We start from the raw sequence: 14444 nt of genomic DNA, 5'->3' as shown, positions 1-14444 counted from the left end.
GGGCAATCTCTTCATCACTTTCAATAACATCTTTAGACATTTCTTCATTTGTGGTGGCTCAGAGAGCTGTTGTCTTGGATTGAATGGCTTCCTTTGCTGATTGGTCTTTCATAGTTATTTCATATGATAGGAAGGACCCAAGGAGCTCATCTAGAGGTAGCTTCTCAATGTCTTTGGCTTCTTGAATGGTGGTAACCTTTGAGTTCCAACCTTTTGGAAGTGCCCATAAGATCTTCCTAACATGATCAGAAGAGGGATATACCCTACCAAGATTCTTCAAAGGGTTAATAATGTTAGTAAAACGAGAAAACATTTCACTAATTGATTCATTTTCATTCATGCTAAAGAGTTCATATTGATGCACAAGTCTATGAATTTTAGTATTCTTAACTTGACTAGTTCCTTCATAAGTGACTATGAGTTTTTCCCAAATTTCTTTGGCCGTGTCACAATCACAAATTTTATTGTACTCATTTTACTTAATGCGCAATAGAGATTGTTTTTGGCCTTGGAATTACATTGAACTAGTCTATAGTCATTAGCATCCCATTCGGATTTTGGTTTGGGAACTTCATTTCCTTCTACTATTTTAGTTGGAACATTGTTTCCAAATTCAATAACATCCCATACTTCAATGTCAATATTTTCAAGAAAGACTCTCATTCTATTTTTCCAACAGTTAAAATCATTACCATCAATTAAAGGAGGTTGATTGTTGGACTGACCTTCTAAAGAAGACAATGAGCCAATGTTAGACATGATTGTATTCTAAGAAGGTTAAGTTGTATAGCTAGAATTTAGGCTCTGCTACCACTTGTTGCCCTAGAATGGACTCTAGAGGGGGGGGGGGGGGGGGGAATAGAGTCCTTGTCCAACTATGGCAAATTCAAAGTTTTATAGTATTATAATTACAGATAGCAACTTAAACAGATATGCAATATTGGAAAAATAGTCTTGTGTTAAGTAAATCAATAGACAAGCATAAATATAAACTGAAATGTAAAGAGAAGAGATAGAGGAATTTCAAACATAGACACAGCGATTTTAGCGAGGTTCAAAAACTCCTATTCCTCGGCTCAAAACCCTTCTTGAGACTTCCCAATCCACTATGGCTTCTCCTTACGGGTGGAGAGCAAACCTTAAATAAAAGTGATTTCTTTCTTCCTCTAGCTAAGAGACAGCCTCTCTTAGTCTTTACTTAGGGCTAAACCAGCTCTTTACAATAACCTTGCTAAGAGAATTCTTTCTCTTAGTCTTACAATGAAGTATAGAAGAGTTATACAGATATCTCTCACTTGAAGTTATAGTGAACACTCTCTTGAGAATCAAATGATATAAATGAAGCTCACTCTCTCTAAATGATGCAAGTGTGTGAGAGAAGAAATATCAAAATTTTAGCTTAGAGAATCAATGAATGAAGGATGGCCAAACTTTTTACTCTGTAAGATGGTATGAATAGATCGTTATGAATAAAAGCTCAAGCACACCCCTTTGCAAACAACTAAACTCAGCATATATAGATATCTTCCTTGGTTAAGAGCCGTTGTAAAACCTCCTCTTAATTAAGACATGACATAGCAACATTTGGCAGAGAAGCTTTTTATGACAGAGATACCTTCTTTGACAGAAATGCACAGTGCATTGGGCATATATCAAATTTGGAATCATGTGTATGTCTCTTTTATAGATAATATAGCTGTTGACCTCAAGACAAGAACATTAACACAGCTAGAAGACAGTCAACATGTCAGTATACACATGTGAATCAAACTATAAAATCATAAAGTGAAGCATGGGTTGAAAGACGAAAGATTTCTATACCAGATCTGTTTGACCAACAATAGAAGTCGACTTAGTTGAGAACTGAGTTGGCTTAGTTCAAGAACAAGTCGGCTCGGTTAATAACTGAGTCGGCTGAGTTGTGTATTTTTAAGGATTTGAAAGTGATAAGCCTTGGCCGGATTGAGTCGGCTGGATTATTAAATTGAGTCGGCTCAGTTGTGAACTGAGTCGGCTAGAATATTAATTGAGCTGGCTGAGTTGTCTTTTGAACTTGATGAGTCTCGGCCTAATCCAGTCGGCTGGATTGATAACTAAGTTGGCTGAGTTGTCCCTTAGCCTATTTTCTTACTGTTTTATAATGCCTCAGTATTTGGATGCTTAGTGTGAATGATTGGCAACTTTTTTTTTTTTCATAATTGGGTTTTGTATAAAAAATATATATATACAGGCGCACAGAGGGCATACCCTCAAAATTTTACTAGAAAGAACAAGATCTTAAAGAAAAGCAATTCCAGTAAATAAAAGAAAATTAATAAAATGTTAATTAAATAATGTCTCTAATTGGGATATTATACACATCTAAGACTTCGAATAAAATTTGCCTAGGCACCTCTGTAGTAGAACTAAAGCTATATCCATGCAATCTTCGGTTTCTTTCTTTCCATATACTCCAACAGCCATCAACAAGCATGGTATGAAATAAATTATTAGTTTTTGTAAACACTACATTAGCATATCATCCATTATAAAAATTGAGTTAAGGTCCAGTCCCCATTCGAGAGTATCCTTTAACCAGCCCCAAAAATTTCTAGCAAATGGGCAAAGAACAAACACATGATCCCTGGTATCAATATGTTGTAAGCAGTTTGAGCAGCGAGGAGCCAATGACACTTTCCTCTTCTGCAAATTATACATTGAAGGCAATTTGTCTTGAAATAGAAAAACTACATGCAGAGACCAACGAGGTCTTACTTTCCCCCGGCAAACTTTAGACCACATAACCTTAGTACATATAGTTCTACAGCCTTGCCAAGCTTTTTTTAGAGCAAAGGCACCACCATCCCAAAGTAAATTATCTGGTCTAGCATGGATAGGTAGAAGTGACAAGTAGTGTGATACCCCTTGATTCTAGAGCCATGGGTGATCAAGTCTGAGCACAGATCCGAGGGATACCAAACAATTAATATGTAAACAAGCAGGAATAAAACTGAATTAAGAATAAAATAATAATACGCTGAAAGAAAACGAAAATAAAAATCCTTAAACTTTAAATAGTGAATTATTATCATTTAAATCCTTCCAATCCGTACAACTCGGGAATCCATCTAGTGGACCACTAATAATCCCAAGCGATAATTTAAAATACAGAATTTAAATCCAAAACTGAAAAGGAAAGAAAATCCTATGTAGTCAGAAGAGTGAGTGTCTGTATCTACATCAACACGATCAACTCTAAGCCTGGTACCAACAAATACCTGAAAAATAAAAGAGTGGGTCAGGCCCACATACAAGTCCTATTCTACTACGAACCATACATAAACCCGATACGCAGATACATCCTAGATAGACTCAACAATATCTAGAGTAGTCCATATATGTATAAGTACACACTATAGGATGCTCACTAGTCCAATAGGTCTGTCTCAGCCTGAGTAGAGATACCATGCAAATCGCACCTAATGTGGTCATGTGTACCTAAACCTACCAGGGAACAACAACTCTGTAATACCCCTAGTTTTCAAAAGGATAAGATTGGAATTTAAATTTTATTTTATTTGTGTGGATTTGTGCTTAGGTGTTAAATTTTGAATTTGCATAGTGGTTTGATTTAATTAATTGTTTTGAATTAATTAATTGTTTAAATTGTAGTTTTTATTTTCTTTAATTGAATTAAATTCGCTTTTAATTGTTTAAATGCTTTGTTATTTTTTTTCTAACTTGCTTTGTTATTTTTCTAACTTGTTGTTATGTGAATAATTTATTTAATTGTTATTTTTCTAACTTGCTTGAGGTATCTTAAAGTATTTGCCCTAATTGTGATTGTGATTTATTTGAATTACTTGTTATTATGTGAATTTATTTAAATTGCATGTCATTATTTGTTTAATTGGTTAAAGTTAATTAGGTTTAGGTTTACAGTTTTTAGTTCTGCCGACAGTGGATTATAACCTAGGATTGTTTATGGGCCGAGTGAGTTATATTAGGGTTTTATTTGAGCCTAGGGTTAGTTTGCCTATAAATACTCGTCTAAGGGGTTCGCCTAGGGTTTTAGAATACCATTACGACACAGTAAGGTGGTGAGAAGTTTTGGAACAGTTGGGAGGAAACAGAGAGATAAACAAAGGGTCGCCGGAGAATTGAGACGGGGAAAGGCTAAAGGCAAGTTCTAACCTCATCTCTTTCCCTTTTACTCATGTTCTTTGCATGCCTAAGTAGTTCCAGGAAATCGTTAAATGGAATTTAAAACTGACTCTGCATGTTTAGAACTCCTTATAACAGTATGTGCTAGGAACTTGTAACGAACTGTTTGTTTTATATTTAACCCTATAATTATTCTTTTAATTTATTGTTAATCAATGGTAGAAGGGGTTAGATGGGTTTCTTCTGGGTGGTTTTGAACACAAACAAGGGTGTTAGAAGCTGTAACACAGAGGGACGGAAGTAGTGCAGGCAAACAGAAAAGAAACAAACGAACAAAGGAGAGGGAGAATTGGAGGCGGCTCCAAAAGACCATGGAGCCGGCTCTACATGGTTTGAAGCTGGATCTACCTTGGTCTGGAGCTGGCTCAAACATTGGTGGAGGCGGCTCCACCTTGTGGGAGCCTGCTCTCCTCGTGTGTTTCCAGTTTTGTGAGTTTTTGAGAGTTCTAGGACTTGTTTGGTTATGGCAGAGGTGTTTAGGAGCTGTAAATGGGACTTAGGGTTGATGATGGGATTAATTTAGGTCTTCAGAGGGCTCATTAATTCATATTCAACCAACCAGTAATGTTGTTTGGAACAATATAGAAATTCTAAGCAAAATAGTAAACTGTTTTGGGACTTAGGATCTAAACCACACAGCCTTAGTTGTAGCAGTTTATATGGGAATGGAGTTAGGCTTTGTTCATGTTTCTATGATGGATTATAGGCATGTAGGACTACAGAACGAATTACATGCCTGTAAGGAATGGAAGGTGTGCACTTACATTGAGTGTGTTGTTCACACCTGAACAATGGTGGAATAGTATAGGATAAGTACGTAAATTTGTAAAACAAATCTATCACGCTTATTTGGATTCATTTAAGGACTATATATATATATTTGATATGTATTAAAAATCATGGAACTAGTTGAGGTAGGGCTAAATAAGTTTGTTAGTTAACAAGGTTTTGGCATGCATAATGTGAAGCAGTTCATACTTACAATTTAGTGAGTGACTGTGGATTTGTTGGATATACTATAGAGTGGATAATTACATTTATTATTTATATGGTCAACTGTGAATGTTGGATTACTGCTGGATAGGTTATATAGCTGATAATTGCATTTATTACCTGTGTTGTCAATCTAGTTGGATGTCGAACTGGGATTAATTGAAGAATTATACATATATATTTTCTGTCAATTAACTGGATGAATGCTGGATTTGAACTTGATGATTTAGTAAACTTTGTGTTGTTAGTACACGGATGGGTTCTGGATTGTTAGTTGATGAACTATTGAAATTCTGTATTATCAACTATATGGATTATGTGGACTTTCTTTGATGAACTGCTCAAAATGTTGCATCATTACGGATGATTTGCATGGTATACATCAGTCTGGGATGGTGGAATACGGAGGGACGGATTAGATCAAAATGCTAATCCCTACCCATTCATACATATGGAATGGATTAACTAAAACAGTTAAATACTACATGGTTTCATGTCCTGTTAACCAAAATAGTTGAACGACATACTAGATGGTTATTTATATTTCTGTATTAGGAAGGATAGGGTTTTAACTAGAACGTTTAAAATCCTGATTAAATGTGGTGTCTTGAGGGACGAACAGTTGAGCGGCACTACATTGGTTTGGATGGGAATTTATATATATAAATTATGGTACCACGATTTGAGTTTGAGTCTCATAGTCGACAGTTAGGGTGCGTATATGCAGTAGGATGCGTAACTAGCTATGTTGGTTGAGGTATACCCTGTTAGGTCTAGGTACTCATGCCCACCTTTGGGTGCGTTTTCGCATGTTGCCTTCTATTCAGGTTGAGACCCTCTCCATAGTTCAGTGAGAGTCCTATAATGTGAATATACTTATGTAAGGACTATTAGCTATTGTTGAACTACTTGGGATGTATATACGTATCGAGCATCAGCTTGGATTGTAGAAGGTTAGAACTTGTTCGTGGGCCTAATGCACTTTTATTTTTCAGGTTCACGACATTTCCAGACTTAGACGTGTTTGTGCTGAGCAGAGGGTTCCATTCACACTCCCAACGATGTAGGATTTATTTCCATGTTTTAGACTTGAGTTTCTTCCCAGCTATGAAATTTTCCATTGGGATTTTTAGGGGTCCACTAGACGGATTCCCGAGTTGTATTAGAAATGGAGAATTTGAATGTATTAGAATAATTCTTTATTAATTAAATTTTACTCTGAGGTTTAGACTATCATTCTAGTTTCTTTTCAGCAATTTATTTATTCTTGTTTATTAATTGTATTATGTGTTCGTTAACTGCTAATTGATTTGATATCCTCGGGTAATTGGGTGTAGGCCTGGCCAACCCGCATCCGGAAATTCGGAGGTATCACAACCTCTGTCCAGCTATCCATCCTAGGCGATATACGCACCCTAAACATGGTCTTGAGACTCAAGCTCATACCATGGCACCATAATATAGATATATAAAGTCCGTTCCAGGTGTGTCATTCAAAAGTTTTATTGACCTGACACCTAAGTATAAGTAGGACTTAACTTTTGTAGTTAATCCATCTTATTCTTGTATAGGTAGGACTTAGTATTAGAACTAATCCATCCCTAGCATAGGTAGGTCTCAGTGTTCTGAACTGGGCTATTCCTATTATGCCACCGTCCCATACCGGTGCATAAACATCCACGTAAGTAGGACTTAACTGTTTATAGTTAATCCAACTTATTCCAAAATAGGTAGGAGTTAATGTTTTACTACTCCATCCCTAGTATGCTACCGTCCCATACTGGTGCATACAATCCTCCACAGCCATATAAATTACAGAACCAAGATAACAGTTCAACAACTTAAATCCAAATCCATATTCCAGTTACCAACCATAATACAAGTAATTGCAGAATATATTATAATATTTCGGCAAGTTCAGTTTAAAAACATATTCCAATTAATTGTAGAATAATATTTAATATTTCAACAATTAAATCCCAAAACCATTATCAAGTCCAAATCCGAAGTCCAGTTAATTGCAGATTATACATAATCGTTGTTTATCAACCATTAGCCAGAATATACCCAAGTATAGTTCAATACATATATTACGGCATTAAGCATTCATTACAGAACCTAAAAATCACCTTCCGAATACTTAAATGGCTAACACGAGTTATAGCATATAAGTCATCCACATAACCCAGTAATTGGCACAATTAACAGAATATATGTATCAATTTATTCCAAACCAAGCATAGATGATTTCAAGAGGATTACTATGCTTATAACTATGTTTAAACATAATTAAACTGTATAAAATTTATATACAATAGAAGCTTCAAAACTCAGCACATAATTAACCACAACAGTGTGCCGTTTTTAGGTTTTTCCCTAAATCCATCTCTCTCCATCCCTTAATCCAATTATGAATTAATGTTTTCCCCTACTGTTATAGGTCTAATACAGTCCCATACACTATTTGGAACAGTTTAAACCAACTGAGAAACACTTATTCAGTCCAAACAGTCCCTAAACATCAAATCTGGACCATTTAAAGTGGAGCAGGCTCTCTTAAATTTTGGAGCCTGCTCTAATTCACCTAGAGCCGGCTCTAGGACCTTGAGAGCTGGCTCCATTACACCTAGAGCTGGCTCCACCTCAATGGGAGCCGGCCCAATGGTTTTGGGAGCCTGCTCTCCCTCCCATGGCAGTCGTCTCCTGTTTTCACCTTGTCTCCTTCGACTCCGGTGATTTCCAAACTTCTACAATGTGTTTCAATTCTTATTCCAGTGTTCGATTAACATTCCAAACCAATTACAAGACAACCATATGCATCATTAATCTCAAATAAGCAAGAATTAAACATGTATACAGAAGGAGCCAACTAACAGAAACTTAAAGAATTTTATATATCAGTTTCATTCAACGAGATTCATTATCAATTTAAACATGCATAGAAGATTTTTTAAACATTATTAAACTCCTGGAGTCCATCTAAACATGCACAGATCACAAGTTTAAGGGAAAGAGAAGAACAAAGACTTGCCTTTGAGACTTTAGATTAAAATCTCTAACTTTCGTTTCTAGATTTTCAGGCAAATCCTTCACCGATCAATCCCTTTGTTTCTCCTTGGTTCCACACACGTACAACCCCTTCAATCCTTCCTTGGTTCAACCGTAGCCTAAGGCAAAATCCTAGACTTCCCCTCTGTATCTCTCTCTGTATTCTTCCCTGTAACTCTCTGTATTTCAGAATATGTTTACGTTTTGTTTTTCTATTTTCAAACCCTAAACCACGGTAACACACATATTTATAAGCTTAGACAATAAACCCTAATCCGTGTATAACTATTAAACCTAGCTACAATTCCAGTTGGCCCATCCGTGAAACCTAAAACCCTAAATAATTAAACACTTAACAGGACAATCTACAGTTACCTATTATTAAATTAATTTAAATAATTCAAATAACACAAAGAAATAATATGATTAATTAATTCAAAAACACAAATAAATAATATAATATAATTTACATAATACAAACAATTTAATCATTCAGCCCATAAACAACAATTCAATTATAGAGTAATTTAAAAAAACAATAATTCAATAAATACAATTTGTCAAATAAGTCAAATAAGCACATAAGCCACTTAGTTAAATAAAAATGCAATAAAAAAATCAAAATACTTAAATTCCCATTTTATCCTTTTGAAAAGTAGGGGTATTACAAGTAGTCTTTAATAGGCCTGAAGGTTTCATCATGCAAAAGAGCAAAGTTCCATCCTCCATCTATAATTAAACTGGACAAAAGAGCAGACCATGAGAACCCCAGCCTTCTAACCAATCTATGTCCAAATTTCTGAAGTAGTGTTTCCCCTTCACACCAAGGGTCAGTCAAGACCTTGAAACGATGCCCAGACCTAATTGAAAATTGAATATTCTTCAGCATTAAATCTCTAACATTAAGCAAATTTTTCCACAGAACTGAATGATAGGACTTTGGAACAGCATTCCAGTATATAGATCTAGTTGCATACTTGTTTTGAAACCAGGGGACCTATAATCTATCTTTACTCAACAAGAAATCCCAAGCCAAAACGCAGTGAGAGGCAACCTGGAGATCCTTCAATTTTCTGATACCTAAACCTCCCTCTGTTTTTGTTCTACACATCATATCCTAGCTTAGAAGATGCATTTTCTTCAAATTATCTTTACTACCCCATATGAAATCTCTACACATCTTCTGAATTTGATTGATGCTAGCAATAGGCAAGTAGAAGACACTGCACCAGTACAAACAGATAGGAATGATAATAGTTTTAATCAATTCCATTTTGCCTGCAATTGACAACAACTTGGTGCTCCAATCTTTAAGCTTCTGAGAAATTTTATCCATAAGAACATTGCAATGATGTCTTTTTAAACCAGTTGCACACAAAGGCATACCCAAATATTTTAAGGGAAGATGCTCTTCTTTGCATTGTAATAGATTCAGAATTGCTTTTCTACGTCTGAAAGCTTTAGAGAAGATCACACTACTCTTTAGATAACTGATATTAAGGCCTGATGCATCACCAAAATGTTTTAAAATTCTTTGAAGAATTCTAGCATTAAAGATTGATGTTTTACAGGAGATTGGGAGAGCATCTGCAAAAAAGGTATGACAACAATTGGAATTTGCTTTCAGGACAGTATTAGACAGAACAAGTGTCCCACTTAAAACTTCTGTGTTAATAAAATGGGAGAGTTGATCAGCTACCAGAGTAAACAGAAAAGGGGAGAGGGGGCAACCCTGCGTTAAACCCTTGGAGGGGTGAATAAAACCTGTGGGAGAACCATTTAATAAAACAGAATATCTTGTGGAGCTCAAAAGACTTTTAATCCATTTCACCCAATTAGAACTAAATCCAGAGATTTCCAAAATCTTCAGAAGAAAATTCCAAGAAACTGAGTCAAATGCCTTAGAAATATCAGCTGTTCAAAGCCATGATTAGATGCTTAGAACTAAATTCACTCACCATTTCGTGCCCCATAATAATTGAATCCTGAATTTTTCTACCTTTAATGAAGGCACTTTGCTCCAATTCCACTAGACTAGGAAGAACCAAAGAAAGTCTTAAAGCAAGGATTTTTGAAATGATTTTATAAATGAGATTGCACAAAGCAATTGGCCTGAAATCTTTGGATTTAACAGCAGAACCAGTATTTAGAATTAAGGTGAAGAAAGAACTACTCACCCCAATAGGAAGAGAACCTTCAATAAAAAAATGTTGAACTGCTGCACATTCCTCAGGATGAACAATAGACCAGAAGGATTGATAAAACCTAGCTGGAAATCCATCAGGACCAGGGGCTTTATCTAGAGTAAAAATTCATCACAACAGCTTTTATCTCTTCTTGAGTAATAGGGAAATCCTTAATAAGCTTATCTTCAAAAGATAGAGCATACCTAGGATGAACTTTAAAGGAAGTATCAACTGTATTCTCCTGAAAATGACCTTGATAATAATCAACAAAAGCTGTTTTAATCTCTCCTGTATCATTTGTAACTTGACCATCTTCATTTTCCATAGAAGTGATTGCATTAAACTGATTATGCTGATTCATCTTTGAGTAGAAGTAAGCTGTACATCTGTCAGTGTCCTTGAGCCAGAGAACTCTGGACTTTTGAGCATATAATATCTCTTAAGAAGACATTGCATCTTAATAAACTTCCTTAGCTTGAATCTCTTTTTCAAACAAATCATTTGTAGGATTATTCAGAAGTTCCATCTGTAAATCCTCCAAAGCTTGTTTTGAGTTTGAGACCCTCTCTTCAGTATCTCCAAATGAATTCTTATTCCAAATTTTGACAGCCGCTTTAACATTTCTGAGTTTTTTCAGAAGTATATGAATTGGAGTACCAACTACAGGTTCATCCCAGGCTGTCTTAATCACCTCAGAAATATCTTCATGCAAACACCATACTTTGAGCATTTTGAAGGGCTTTGGACCACTTGCAAATTGCCTAAAAATGTTTATAACAACTCCATAATGGTCTGAAGATGATGAAACTGAATAAGATAATTTAGTACTAGTGAACAATTGCATCCAATTATCGTTAAAAAATACCCTATCAAGCTTTGCCAATATCCTTCTATCACTGCCTTGACGATTACACCATGACCAATCCCCATTGGTAGCAAAGATTTCTGTCAAGCCAGTATGCTGCAAACAATCATTAAATTCATCAAGAAGCTTTTGGGGGACCCTTCGACCTCCTTACTTATCTGAGTGAAATCTGATGGCAGTCCAGTCCCCAACAACCAGCCATGGACCAGTAACAATTGAAGACTGAGTATTCAATTGGTCCCATAGTCTTCTTCTTCCAGCAACTGAATTAGAGGCATACACAGCAGTACAATAAACCAGCAGTTTGAACAATATTCACCTTGAGGAGCAAGCACTGATCCATCTTATTCACCACAGTGACATTAAATAGCAATGGATCCCAACCAATCCATAATCTACCCGAATCATGAGAATTATAGTTATAAGTCCACCTCCATTTCCTATTGATTTTCTTTGAGATAACTTCAAACTTAGATAATCTAACCCTTGTTTCTTGTAAGCAAACAAGATGAGAGTCATTGGATTTGATCCACTGACGAACCTCTCTTTGTCGTCTGGGCTTATTCAAGCCCCTCACATTCCAAGGTGTGATCATTGAGAGGGGGGAGAAAAGGGAGCACCCCCTTGACTTTTAGTCACTCTATGAGAAGCCAACGAACCTATATTCTTCTTCTTAACATTGATCTTTTCTGTGGTACTGGAAGAGTTGGCAGGTGTAGCTTTGGTAATATCTTTTTTGATTCTGGAAGAGATGGTAGGTGTATCGTTAGTAATATCCTTTTTGATACTGGAATTCGCAAGAACCCTAATGGATATTACTTGTGAACTTAAATCATTTTTAACCCCATCTTGTGCACCCACCACATCAGACATATCATTTATACTTGGAACTTCTTGATTAACTAAGCCTTCTTTCACTGCAATTGTGCTTCCTATTTGAATTGTCTCTATCTGTAGATCCTTATTAGGTGTCACCACTATTTCTTCTAATTAGAGGATCTCCCCCTCTTCTTCTGAAATAAACACCACGTCTTCTTTCTGTGAATCTTCAAGTAAAACTTGGAAAGTATTTGAGGTTTGAATAGGAACAATAGAACTGCTCCTATTGTCTTCTTTAGTGGTACTTTCTTCAAGCACCTCATCTTCATCTTGAACCACCAATTTTCCTTTCTGTTTCACAACCCATTTATCAACCATTTTCTTCTTCTGCGGTTTGGTCTGTAAAACCTTTTAAGGGAACCTTTTAGAAACATGATCAACCCTCTGGTAGATGGTACAAAGTTGTGGCTTCCAGTTATATTCAAAGTGAAGCACACAATCAACCCTGTGAAAATCCACTTCCATTGAGTCTGGCAACTCATCCTTCATATCAATTTCTACCATTACTTGCACATATCTCCCTTTATCTCTAGAAGAATCGGAATCATCTATGTATATAGGCTTGGCAAAAGAAGAGCAGATCATAGAAACCACTTATATTTTTCTGCAATGCACTGGAAGGTCATAAATCTTCAACCAAATTGGAACCGATTCCAATACTTCCTTTACTAAATTGACATTTTTACTCCATCGTTTGAGAATTATTGGTCTTCCCTCTAATGTATGAATACGAGATAAGACCTGCTGCACATCAGCATCATCATGAAACCGGACCAAGAAAAAACCATCATTCAAATAGATTAGAGTGGAGTTCTTAGACCATTGTTTTTCAACAAATGATTTAAAATAAGGATAATAAGGCTTTTTCCCCATCACATAGCCAACCACAAATGAGTACCAATATTTGATTTCCTCTACAACATCTTCTTCCTTAATCAAAATTTTCTTTCCACGTACCTCACTATAATAACTCAAATTCTGGAAATTTGATATGGTTTCTTTAAAGAAACGGCACCAAGAGGGGGATGGGACTGGATTCCGGCTTGAAGATCCCGCCGGCGGGAAAGGGGAGGAGGGGGGACCCTCCTCCATCACCAAATTCGTTGTCCCTGCCACCCTAATAACATATAAGAGCCCCTATAGCTCAGTGGTAGAGCGTCAGTCTTGTAAAATGATTGGCAACTTAATTTTCATGAATGTGATGATTTGAAGTGTGTGAATGATCTTAGAATAAGCTTCAAATGATCTCACAGATTCTTTACATTTTGTTCCTAAGTCACTCACCAACATGTCTACCCAATAGGCAAGCTTTGCTGTTCTTTGAAGTTGCATAGACTCCCTTATGCCAGTTGCATTTTGCTTTGGTGACAAGTTCCAGAATGATTTCAGCTTCAATAATTTAGAATTGTTCTTGTGTTAGAGTTATCCTTTATTCCTCACAAAGATCCTTTTGATATGGAATTAAACTCAATGTAAACATTAGTACATCGAACATCATTAATGGTTTGTTATCATCAAAAGTACCAGATTGCCCTTAGGAGAAATCCATAGAGTCAACAGCATCATTTTCTATTGTTGTGGAGATTGAATACTACAACATTCTCAATTTCATAAAGGAAAAATAAGACAGAAGAAGTTAACAGCTCAAATACTTGGTTGCAGTTACTTCAAAGATATTTTTCTAGACTTATACTCCCTCCGTCCTAAAATAAATGTCCCTTTTTGGGAATCTAACTTGTTAAGAGGATGAGCTCACGAGTGAAACATAAGTTTCCTTAATTTTTAGTGGTTACTTAGTTGGTTTCTGACAGGGTTAATAGCCCTAAAATAACCATTTTTTTGGCGCATATCATGGCTATGTGACTTGGAGTGTGGGTGTGTTTCAATTATCCCATTTGTTGATTTCGAATCTTATTATTCAATTTGGCATTCATGTGTTATTGCAACTTGTGATTTTCTTTATTTCACTATTGTGCTTATGTTTGCTTATAGTGAAATGGTTGATTTTGCATTATATAGTTCATTCATATGATAGTCTAGGATGATCCTTTGATAGGTCCCCTTTTGAGACTAGGCGTTAGGGAGCATGTCTCATGCATCGCTTAGCCATATTATGCTTATAAGGTCCCAAGAAAAGTAACTTATTTACCTAGCATATTCCCTACTGAGAAATTATTTTGCTCACCCACATTGATTTAATCTTTCTCATAAAATGGTATTGCACTTGTGGAATTTTCCCCTCATTTTTACCTTGGTGTTGAACATGATGG

This window comes from Cornus florida, unplaced genomic scaffold (genome assembly GCF_030987335.1).
Source record: "Cornus florida cultivar Cherokee Brave unplaced genomic scaffold, ASM3098733v1 CherokeeBrave_3.0.0_Hap2_Chr08, whole genome shotgun sequence".
Lineage (NCBI taxonomy): Eukaryota > Viridiplantae > Streptophyta > Magnoliopsida > Cornales > Cornaceae > Cornus > Cornus florida.
Note: the sequence above shows the minus strand (reverse complement) of the source record.